The sequence below is a fragment of the Medicago sativa genome, chromosome 8 (genome assembly GCF_051527215.1).
Source record: "Medicago sativa cultivar Bolivia chromosome 8, Bolivia_mono, whole genome shotgun sequence".
NCBI lineage: Eukaryota > Viridiplantae > Streptophyta > Magnoliopsida > Fabales > Fabaceae > Medicago > Medicago sativa.
Genome location: NC_140756.1, coordinates 31,903,863 through 31,915,547, shown reverse-complemented (window position 1 = coordinate 31,915,547; position 11,685 = coordinate 31,903,863). Strand labels below are relative to the sequence as shown.

The following is an 11,685-nucleotide window of genomic DNA, read 5'->3' as shown; positions in this document are numbered from 1 at the left end:
TTAGCTGTTGAAATGTTTGATTTTATAAAGAAAAATTAGAACATGCACTTTGTGTCTGATTAAATGTTTGCTTGCTCCTGAATAGGATTTTAGGTTCTGAAGTTAGTTCAGAAGCAGTAGTCCATCAGAAGCTCTTTATTGAGGTTCTGAGGAAAACTCGCTTCTGATGATGACGTCAGCATCTGAAGTCCAGAAGCTGGATTTTGTGCTTCTGAATAGTAGAGTTAGTGGAAACGTTGGGAGTTACTTTTTGTGGTAACTTCTGGCCCACTAACATAGTAGTTACTCTGAGAACTTCTGATGTGGCCTGTATGTATTGGTGTATAACTTAAAAGGGCAATGATGATTTAATAGCTTTGAAAGTACTTTTCACGCGCCCCCAATTTTGTCATTAATGTTATGTTTGTTTGTCTCTTTTGAATTGCAATCGTTGTACTTTTAACACTTTGTCAATTCACACACAACTCACTCACAACAAACACATTTGCTTTCAAACCTCTTGCGAAGTAAGCGCAAAAACCATAGAACCCTAAATTCTCTAAATCTTCTTCAAATCTTCATCAATGACAACCTCAAGCTCTCAACAACAAGCATCAAGATCTGGGTCAGTTTACAAAGAAAAGACTATGTCTATTCCTCTCAACTCTCTGATCGTCCAAATAGAATCACCAGTGGACTTTGATTCACTTAAGAGTTATGATGTGGACATGGAAGGTTTGTTAGACACTCAGAAGCTATCTGAGTACTTCAAGATGCTGAATGGGCCAACTTATGTGAACTTGGTCAAAGATTTCTGGGTAAGGGCTGAAATCTTCAACGGAAAGCCTGCAATGGTTGCAGGTAAACAAGTTATGTCAAAGAAGGGAAAGATGGAAATGGAGATGAATCCCACTTCCTTCAGTAGCCTTGAGATAAGGTCTAAAGTGATGGGTATTCCTATAACCATCACTGAGGAAGCTATAGCAAAAGCATGTAGAGTGGATGCAGAAGGAAGATTTCAAGAAATAGTAAAGAAGGAAGATGTCCTTCTGAAAAGCTATTGCAACTTGCTTTTGGGTGGAAAACCAAAAGCCAAGACCTCAGAAATGGAAATTCACCACAGAATGTTGGTGAAGTTCTGCACTGATTGTTTCTTTCAGAGAGGAGGAGGATCTGATCAACCAAATTTTCAACAGAAGCTAGCTATCTATTTCATGGCAATTCGTGACAAGATCAACTTCCCAAGATACATCATGGATCATCTCTGCTGGGCAATTAATGAAGGCACTGTTAAAGGAAGGAAGCAAGTGCCCTATGCAAGATTGTTGTCTGAGATCTTTCATCAAGGAAGAGTGCTAGACATTTTGAAAAAGACAAGGGATGCATCTGATAAATGCTTTGAAGTCTCTACTGCTGAGAAGACTATCAGTAGCAAGACTTTGCATTCCATGCATCTTTTCAAGAAAGCCCCTCAAGATGAAAAGTGGATGGAAATGACTACATCTGAATCTGAGATTATCAGGGACTTTCCTTTCATCGTTAAGGAAAGCAATCCTGAAATCTTAGCTAAATCAGTAGCTGAGTATGTCTTGGAGGAAGATGGAAGCTCTCAGGAGGAAGCTGCTCCTGTTAAAGGAAAGAAAGTCAAGGGTGCTACTGCATCAGGAACTGCTACTGATAAGGGCAAGCAACAGAAGGATGCTAAGAGAAAGAGAGGGAAAGCTGAAACTGTTTTCCATAAAGAAAAGTTGGATGAAGCTCTGAATGAGCTAGAGAAAGAAGATGATGAACCCAAGCTGAAGAAGAAGAAGAAGGCACCTTTACAGATGGAATCTTCTATGGTTAAAGTAACTCCAGCCATGAAGAGGGTGGCTAAGGAACGTTCTGATGATTTTTTAGCCAATAGGCGAGAAGTGAAAGCTATGAAAGAATTTCAAAGAGATGAGGGAGGAGAAATGATGATAATCGTGGAAGAAGCTGGTGTTGAAAATATAGAGCAAGTTTAGATAAATCAGGAAGAGAATCTTGGAACTTCAGAAGCAGTAGATAACTCAGCAATGTTATCTAAGGTACCTCAAGTTTCTCACACATCTTGTACCACATCCTCTATTCCTTCTGAAGACACTTCTCTTTTAGATCACCTAGAAAGTCATTATCTAGGTGAACTACCCCAATCTAGCTTTAACACAAACTCAGAAAAAGCCTCTGAAATAATCCCAGAAGCAGCTGCTTCTGATAAAGCTGTTTCAGAAGACCCCCAACAACAACAACCAGAACCAGAAAAAGCCTCTTCACCCCCTCAACCTGAACCTAAATCTACATCACCCCCACAACAACAACCCACTGTTCCTGAACCTTCTGTTCCTGAACAAGTCACTCCTCAAAAGACCGTTCCTGAACATATTGTTCCTGAACAACCAGTTGCTAAACCCATTCCTGAACCTGAATCTATACTAGTACCTGTGTCTGAAACTGCTGCTCCTGAACATAATGTTCCTGAGCCAACCCATGCTTCCACAACTCCTTCACCAGTACAAGCTGTCAAGGTCACCCACTACACTGGTGTGTGTGATATGGACACAGATTCAGAGGATGATCAAGATGATCACTCCTCTAATATGAGAATTGACAACTTTGCTGACCAACCCACAACCAGCAACACCCTACCTACAAATGGCTAATCACCATCTGACCTAGCCGTTGTACCCACTGCCCCTCCTAAACCCTCTAGACAACCCTCACCTCCCACCATTTTCTTGGATTCTCAAGTACTACAGGATGTGTGGGAAGATATTGCTTCTGAAGCTTTCAGACTGATAGCAGGAAGAAATGACTTGGGTCATACAATAGACTATCAGAAGCAATGGAGGAGAATCAAAGAAAGGGTCATCAACATGATCTCAGCACTGCATGATTCGTGTATTGAGGCTCAAGAGCAAGCCAAGCAAAAGCTGGAAGATTGGTTGAATGGAATGGAAGAGAGCTCAAAAGATATAGAAATCCTTGGTACTTGGGTGAAGAACCCACTAAGTATCAGAGGCAGAGAACCTGGTGAATTCCTGCCTAAGGATTTGCATTTGATAATCCCTTCCGAGATCCTAGCGAAGAATGATGCACCTAACCTGGCTCTAGTTCAGGAGAACAAGGTGCTGAAAGAAGAAAATGAAAGGCTTGAAACAGAGCTACTAGAGCAAAAGCTGAAGATATCTAAGTAGGAAGCTGACATGCAAGAAGCCAGAATCAGAGAAGACAACTACAAGAAAGAGATGGATCAGAAGTATGCCGATGTTCAAGAGCTTCTGAAGAAGATTTTAGAGAAATAAGCCAAACCCATAGTTGCACACTTTTAGCTTATTTTTGTCTCTTTAGGCTTTTAATATTCTATGATCATCTCTGCTTCTTATTCAGTTTTTTCGTTTCTGATATGATATGCTTCTGAATTTTTCTTGCTTCTGAATATCATTAACTGTTTATATCATGTGTGTTGTTATTTGCTCTGATAATAATGCTTGCTATGCTCTGTTTATTTCATTTTTGAAGATGGTTAATATGCTTTAAAATAATTTGAATTATGCTCTGAACCTTTAATCTTACGTTTTTCTCATCTCTTCTTTTTGTTTATGTCTTTTTGCTAATGACAAAAGGGGGAGTATATGTGATAGTATTTAAAGGCTCTGAGCCCCACTAATGATATTTGAAAATTTTGAAAAATTTCTATCTTTTTGTTTTACCTTTAAAAGGGTGTATCAAAAAGGGTGAAGTATCAAATCTCAAATAAAATTAATTGAACCATTCTTCTTATCTACAACTCAATTCTTTCAATTTTTTTTAAGCTCTGATATTATTGTGCGTAAAATGAATTTAATTAACCTGGATAGCACTTAGGGGGAGCTTACAAACCTCACCTTAAAGACTATCAGACTCAGGGGGAGTAAGAGCTTACAAACCTCAGACTCTGAGCTTACAAACCTAAGAAACCCCAAAGTCAACTCGTTAATTAGATTAACAACAATTGAACAATTTTAAATACTATTGTTTGTCATCATCAAAAAGGGGGAGATTGTTGGAACAAAATGTGCTTAACAATGAACCTTAAAGGGTTTTGATGATAACAAGGTATTAAAAATTGTAAATTGGACTAGCTAATATTTGTTCAAGTGTACAGGACCACAGTTAAAAAGTTACATCATTAATTGGTTCTGAATGAGCAAATAAAGAGCAAAAGAAAATGAAGCTTAGACGCTTCTGAAGGCAATACGCTCCTGAAGACGGAAAGCGCTCCTGAAGTCAAGCTGCTCCTGAAGACGGAAAGCGCTCCTAAAGTAAAGCAGCTCCTGAAGAGAGTAAAGCGCTCCTGAAGAAATGGTGCTTCTGAAGATTACTGCTTCTGAAGACTAGAGGTCCAGAAGCGGCACGACATCATCAGAAGCTACAACATCAGAAGCTGCCTCATCAGAAGTCATTTCACCAGAAGCTGAAGATCAACTGGATTTGCAAAGATTCAAAGATTGAAGAATCAACACTGCAAAAGCTGCCTATTGGATTCGAAAACATAGCAGAAAATTAGTGGAACATTGCAACGATCATTTCAAAGGAGTTTGAAGGCATGTGCTTGCAATTTGGACGAAAGCGTTGACATTGTACTATTGTACGAACTGTACAACCACCTTCTCCACTACTCTATTTTGTGTCCACGCTACAAGACAAGAAAACAGCTCCAGAATACGGCTTCGCCTGCATAGATGTTCCTTTGGATAAGGAATGGATTTCAAATTGGTTCTTCATAGGACAACAACCAAATCAGGCAATAGATCATTGGTGAAAGATCAAGCTTCAACAACGACTCTTTGATGTGCTGGCAATTTCACAACATCTCTTTCACACCTCTATATAAAGGAGTGAAGACTTAGAGATTTGGTAAAGCTGAACGAAAGACTCACAACATTATTACAAGTGCCAAACCTCTGCTGAAATTGTTCTGCATTCACTTAGAATTTCTGTGTCTCAAAGTCATATCTTAGAAATTCTTAAGTCATTGAGTATGTATCTGATTTGTATTTTGAGCACCTCTGATTGTATATCAAGTGTTCAACCTTAAACAATTTTCTGTGTAATTTTGTTTAGTTAGAAGTCTCTTGTAGTTGTGCTTGAGCAGGGAAGTCTCTTGATTGTGTTCTTGAGCAAACGAAGTCTCTTGCTTGTGTGCTTGAGCAAAGGAAGTCTCTTGCTTGTGTGCTTGAGCAATTGTAATCAGATATTACTCTTAGTGAAATATCATTGGAAGTGCAAGGGGGACTGGACTACTTCCGGATTGTGGAAGGAGCCAGTATAATTGCTTTGTGTCATTCTTCTTCTCTCTCTCTCTCTGTGTTTTATTCCGCTGCATTTAGATTCTAATTACCACTTCAGAAGCTGATGACATTCTGTCATTACGTAATATTAGGGACTTATTGTGACATTTTGATAGAGTTCTCATGCAATTTATACTGTTCTGGAGTGCAAAAAGCTTAAAATTTGAAGTCTGTTCGAAGGAAATCGCGCCACGCCAATTTCAAGCCGTGCTGCGATTTTTGAAGCAAAAATACACACTTCCTGTAAAGGGGAAATCGCGGCACGCCAATTAACAAGGCGCGGCGCGATTTTGATGGGTCAGGCCCATGACTTCTATAAATACTGCACTCAATCTGAAGAACAGGGGTTACGATTTTGGAGAACGAAAGTGCGATTTTAACACCCAGAAGGCTGCAGCGGAGAGGATTTCATCATCTCTAACCCAGTTTATGTATGTTTTAATTCTTTCATTGATTATGCTATTTGTAAACTCAATTATGAGTAGCTAAATCTCTTAGAGATTAGGTCGGAGATGAACCTATGTAACCCTAATTGATCATATGTTGCTGTGAAACTCTATTACTTATTAATGATATTCTAGTTTTCATTCAATTCAATTGTTCTTACTGCTTTTTATATCCTGATCAAATATAAACATGATTTTGTGAGATCGAATGACTACTGACCATAGCTTTCGACTTAGACCTAATTGAATTGTTCTAATAAACATGGTTAGTCTAGGAATGGATAATCGTTTGTTAGTGATATTAGGTTAACGTGCTTAAACCTTTGATGATTATTAGACCACCTAAGGAATTAGGGGCTGTAGTTTAAAAAGAGGGTCCTAACTCAAGGGATTGATTAGGGCTAATTTGTTAACTATCGTGAAACTAGAGAATCATTAGTAATAATAGGTGCAGTAACCAATTAGGGGAAACATAGAGGATTCGAAGACCTGATCTCATCTCTCTCCTATTTTCTTAATCAAATCTTTACTATTTTATTTGATTTCTTAAAATCAAACCAAATCTACTGCCTAGTGGCAAAACAAAATAAACTTTTATACATCCTACTTTTATAACGAAATTGAATTATTGAAGTTAAAAACAGTCCTCGTGGGATCGATATTTTTACTACTTCGATAGTATTTGGTGCACTTGCCAGAGATCTATCAAGTTTTTGGCGCCGTTGCCGGGGACTGTTGAATTATTTCAACAAGGCAATTACGTTATAATTTAGGGTTTTTGCAATTTAATTTTCTGTTTTTTAATTTTTATTTTTCTGTTTTCATATTCACTTGATTACTTTGCGTTGTGCAGTGCTACTAAGGTATTTTGCTGTTTATGCGAGGTAAACAGAGCTCTGACGACTTAGAGTACGATCCGGAGATTGAAAGAACTGCTAGAGCACTTCGGAAAGCTGTCCGATCGCAAAGGTTAGCTCAATCCGTTCCACCGGGTGTTCGAGAACAAGTACCGGAGCAACTCTCAAGTGAATCTGAAACAATCTCTTCTCCTAAATCTGCAACGATGGAAGGAGAAGGAGTTGTACCACCAAGACCTAAGCTTGGAGACTACGGGTTAGCCACTCATCGCGGTCAACTGACCCACACTTTTCAACCAGCTAACCCCGTAGCGTTCGACATCAAGACAACTGTCCTCAATGGTTTGAGGGACAAGCAATTCGATGGGACTGAAGCTATGAGTCCTCATGAACACTTGAGCCGTTTTGCTGAAACCTGTGAGTTTTGTGTGCAACCAGCCACCGTGACTGAAGCACAAAAGAAGCTAAGGCTATTTCCTTTCACCTTGACGGGAAGAGCAAAAGATTGGTTGCTAATAATTCCAAACGGGACTGTCCAAACATGGGAAGAGTTAGAGCTGAAGTTCTTGGAGAAATACTTCCCTATGTCTAAGTATTGGGACAAGAAGATGGAGATCTCTAACTTCAAGCAAGGAGAAGGTGAATCATTGTATGATGCTTGGGAGCGATTCAATTTGCTTCTCAAGAGATGCCCTAATCACGAGTTCACTGAGAAGCAATACCTCCAAATCTTCACTGAGGGGGTAACACCAAACACTCGAATGTTCTTAGATGCTTCCGCGGGAGGTAGTCTCAAGAGCAAAACTGATCATGAAGTCCAAGCTTTGATAGAAAACATGGCTGGAAATGAGTATCGTGCTGAAGCTAAGAAGAAGGAAAGAGGAGTGTTTGGGGTAAGTGAACAAACTGCTATCCTTGCCAACCAAGCAGCAATGAACAAACAGATCGAAGCTCTAACTAAGGAGTTTCAAGGCTTCACTTTGGCTCAAAAGCAACAACAAGTAGCTGCAATCAAGTGTGACTTATGTGGTGAAGAACATCCCAACGGTGAATGTGTTCCGGAAGGATCAAGTGAAGAAGCTAACTTCATGGGAGGATATCAAAGGCAGAATCAATACTACAATTCAGGCATTAATAAGCATCCAAATCTAAGCTACTCAAATAACAATGCTTTGAACTCTCAGATGCTCACTCCTCCTCAACAACAACAAAGGAAGCCATCAGCTCTTGAGGAAACTATGATGAACTTCATGAAGATGACTCAAGGCAACTTTGAAGAGATGAAGAAGAGTCAAGAAGCTGAAAGAAAGAACAATGAAGCTTCTAGGAAGATGCTTGAAACTCAACTGGGGCAATTAGCTAAGCAGTTGGCTGAACAAAACAAAGGCGGATTCTCAGGTAACACTAAAGATAACCCTAAGAATGAGTCTTGTAATGCTATTGAATTGAGGAGCAAAAAGGTTTTGACACCTTTAGTTCCAAAAGCTCCAAAGAAGGTTGATGAAGTGGTTGAGGTGGAGGAGAATGATGTAGTTGGAAAAAATGAGAATGATGTAGTTGGAAAAAATGAGAATGGTGTAGTTGAAAAAGAAAATGATCATGGAGTAGTTGAAAACGAAAGGAAGGAAAAAATAGAGGGAGAAAAAAATGAGAAGTTAATTGATGAAGATTCAATCTTGAGGAAGTCGAAGAGTCAAATTTTGAAAGATGGAGACAAACCACAGGTTATTCCATCATATGTGAAGCTTCCATACCCTCACCTTTCGAAGAAGAAAGAAAAGGATGAAGGCCAATTCAAGAAGTTCATGCAACTTTTCTCACAACTTCAGGTGAATATTCCTTTCGGTGAAGCTCTTGATCAAATGCCGTTGTATGCTAAGTTCATGAAAGACTTGTTGACTAAACGAAGGAAGCCTAAGGATGATGAGAACATAGCACTTTCTGAAAATTGTAGTGCTATTCTTCAAAAGAAGCTGCCACCTAAGCTGAAGGATCCTGGTGCTTTTACTATCCCTTGTTCAATTGGACCGGTAGACATTGGAAGAGCTTTATGTGATTTGGGAGCAAGTATAAATCTGATGCCACTTTCAATGATGAAGAAGCTTAAATGTGGGGAACCAAAACCAACAAGAATGACCATCACTTTAGCTGATCGGTCAATCTCTTACCCTTTCGGTATACTTGAAGATGTGCTAGTCAAGGTTAATGACTTGGTGTTCCCAGCAGATTTTGTGGTCCTAGATATGGCTGAAGATGAAGACATGCCACTCATTCTAGGGAGACCTTTCCTTGCAACTGGTCGTGCTTTGATTGATGTTGAGCGTGGAGAGCTAATGTTGAGATTCCATAAGGAGCAGGTAGTCTTCAATATCTTTGAGGCAATGAAGCACCAAGATGAGAATCCCAAGTGTTACCGGATTGATGTTGTGGAAGAAACTGTCGAAGATAAAACACTTGAATCTCAATCTATTCAATCTACGGAGGTGGAAAGTGTGGAATCTATAGATAGACAAGAAGTGATTGAAGATGTTGGAATGTTAAAGGATGTTAAGCAACTGGAAGTAAGCAAAGGACAGATGCAACAGCGATCATTAGGAGACATCCGTGACAACGAGTATGGGGGATTGACAACTGGTAAAAATGAAATAAAGACTACTACCACTGGTCCGGGTGGTAAATTGGCTTATAGAAGGATTCCCTATGGGATGCGTAATGGGCCGGCTGCTTTTCGATGGTGTATGCATTCAACTCTCTCTGATACTTTGGAAAGAATTAGGAGGTACTGTGATGAAGGGTTGGCAAGAAACAAGCCTGTTGATGAAGCTGTAGACCTAAAGAAGTCTGGTGCACAAGGAACTTTCAAGGGTAAGGAACAAAAGCTGAAACGGTACCGTAAAGGAGGACTCCCAAACAATGAAGAGGGAGCCACATCATATGATCCTTAGAAATAGTCATCAGTCAAGCTAGTGACGGTAAAGAAGCGCTGAGTGGGAGGCAACCCACTATTTATTTTTCAGGTATGATTTTATTGCTTTCAAAAATAAAAACACAAAAATATTTTTCTTTTCTTTTAATACAAGGCAGGAAAGTTTTAAAATTTTGTTCAAAGATACCTCTTGCCAAGAAAATCATGCAAGGTACTGATGTCTTGCATGATTCTCTCCTCAAAAGTTTTTCAAAAATTCAAGGGACTCAGGCATTTTTCAAGAAAACAAAATTTTTGGCCTGAGAAAGCAAGGAATTACCCCCTGTTTCACCAAAATCGCGGCACGCCTATATACATGGCGCGGCGCGATTTTGACTGTTTTGTGAAAAAAATAGCCGTTGGAACTATCCGTTACTAGCCGTTACAAAATCTGCCCGTTATTGACCGTTGCAACGCAAAATCGCGCCGCGCCTTGCATTTTGGCGTGCCGCGATTTTGCCCAAACAGGCCTATAAAAACCTAACTGTTCATCATCATTTTCATTCCATTCTTCCTACCTTTCTCTACCAAAACTTCCCTAAACTTCCATTCACGAATTCTCTTCATCTTCATCTCAATATTCACTTCCTAACCATCATCAAACCACATTCTTATCACAAATTCACCAACCCAAACCACCATCAAACCACAAACATTCCAAATTTTCCCAAACTTCACAAAACTTTCCTTTCACCATCTTCCTAAACCACAAATGGCCTCCAACCAAAGAAACACTCGCTCCAAGAAAGCCACCAACCCCAAACCATCCACAAGCAAATCCAAACGCCCCCGTGCCGCATCCGAACCACCCGAAAACGCCATCCATTTCATCAATGACCTAGCCCAGGAGTTCCATCAATCTATGAAGAGTTTTGAAGTCATAGGGGAGAGGAAGTTTGATTTCACAAAGCTTGTGAAATATCCTTTCTTTGAGTCTGAAATACGAAGGAGGGGATGGACAAGATTGAATGAAATGATCGACGAGGCAAACAACAAAACGGTGATCGTCGAATTCTTTGCAAATGCAAGGGTGTCCGATACACCCTTTCAATCTTTTGTTCGAGGAAAGTACATTGACTTCAGCCCGGATGCTCTCAACGCATGGCTGAATGTTCAAGCACCGGAAGAGTGTTGGGTTGAAAAATTGAGGAGGGGGAGATTTGCTATTACGGAGGATACTTTTGATGAGATCATCACCACCATGTGTAGGCCTGGGTCGACTTGGAAAAAGTCCCGGATGCTTACCTATGCGGAGATGCTGCCGGTACCCAAGGCGTGGGTATCATATGTGGTCCAGACTCTTGAGAGTGCATCCTGCACTTCTGAAATTCCTCTCAAGAGGGTGCTTGCTGCCTATGCCATCATCAAGGAGCACCCTATAGATATTTGCCGCCTCTTGGCCAATAGTCTTCATGATCTAGCAACCGGAAACACCACACAATTGGGGCATGGGAGTCTAATTAATTGGTTGTGTGAGCAAGAGTTGGTACCGGCTTATGATAGTGATCTCAACACAAGCAATATGAAGCCAATCACCGACTCGGTCATGGATGGGTTTGTCAAGAAATATGAAGGCTATATGAAGGAGAGAGAGAGGGAGGCAGCGAGGCAACAACAAATGGAGCAAGGAGGGAGTAGTAGCCAAGGAGGTTATGCTCCTCTTCATCCAAAGCTTGAGGAATTCATGCATGTGCAAGCTAATTGGATGAATGAGACTTCGGACCAGCTGTGGGTGAACCGTCCTAGGTTCTCAGCTGCGTTTGCTGCGGAGGCTCAATTGCATATGGGTCCGATTCGTGGGTCTTATGAGAGGTTTGGAGGCTCCCGTGAGCACATGGAGCAATATTTTACACATCAAGAAGAGTATGGGCTGCGCATGAGGAGGGAAATCACTGATGATTTCAACACCACCGAGCAAGATCAAGGGGATGGCATCTTCGAAGGATTGAGGACACCGGGGGCTGGAAACTCGGATGATGATCAAGACATGGGCTGATCTACTGATGGATTAGCATTTTCTGCTTTGTATTTTATTTTTCAGTCATTTTTCTTTTAATGTATTTTCTTTGTATTTTCTTTTTAATGTC

At 40.3% G+C, this 11,685-nt stretch overlaps 1 non-coding gene across 1 annotated transcript; it reads right to left on the bottom strand.

Annotated features, from left to right (window-relative positions):
• Window positions 1–7,232: 7,232 nt before the first annotated feature.
• On the bottom strand, window positions 7,233–7,339 carry LOC146898454 (small nucleolar RNA R71). Its single transcript, XR_015024418.1, has one exon. It is a non-coding gene; the product is annotated as a small nucleolar RNA R71 (small nucleolar RNA).
• Between the last annotated feature and the right edge of the window lie 4,346 nt (window positions 7,340–11,685).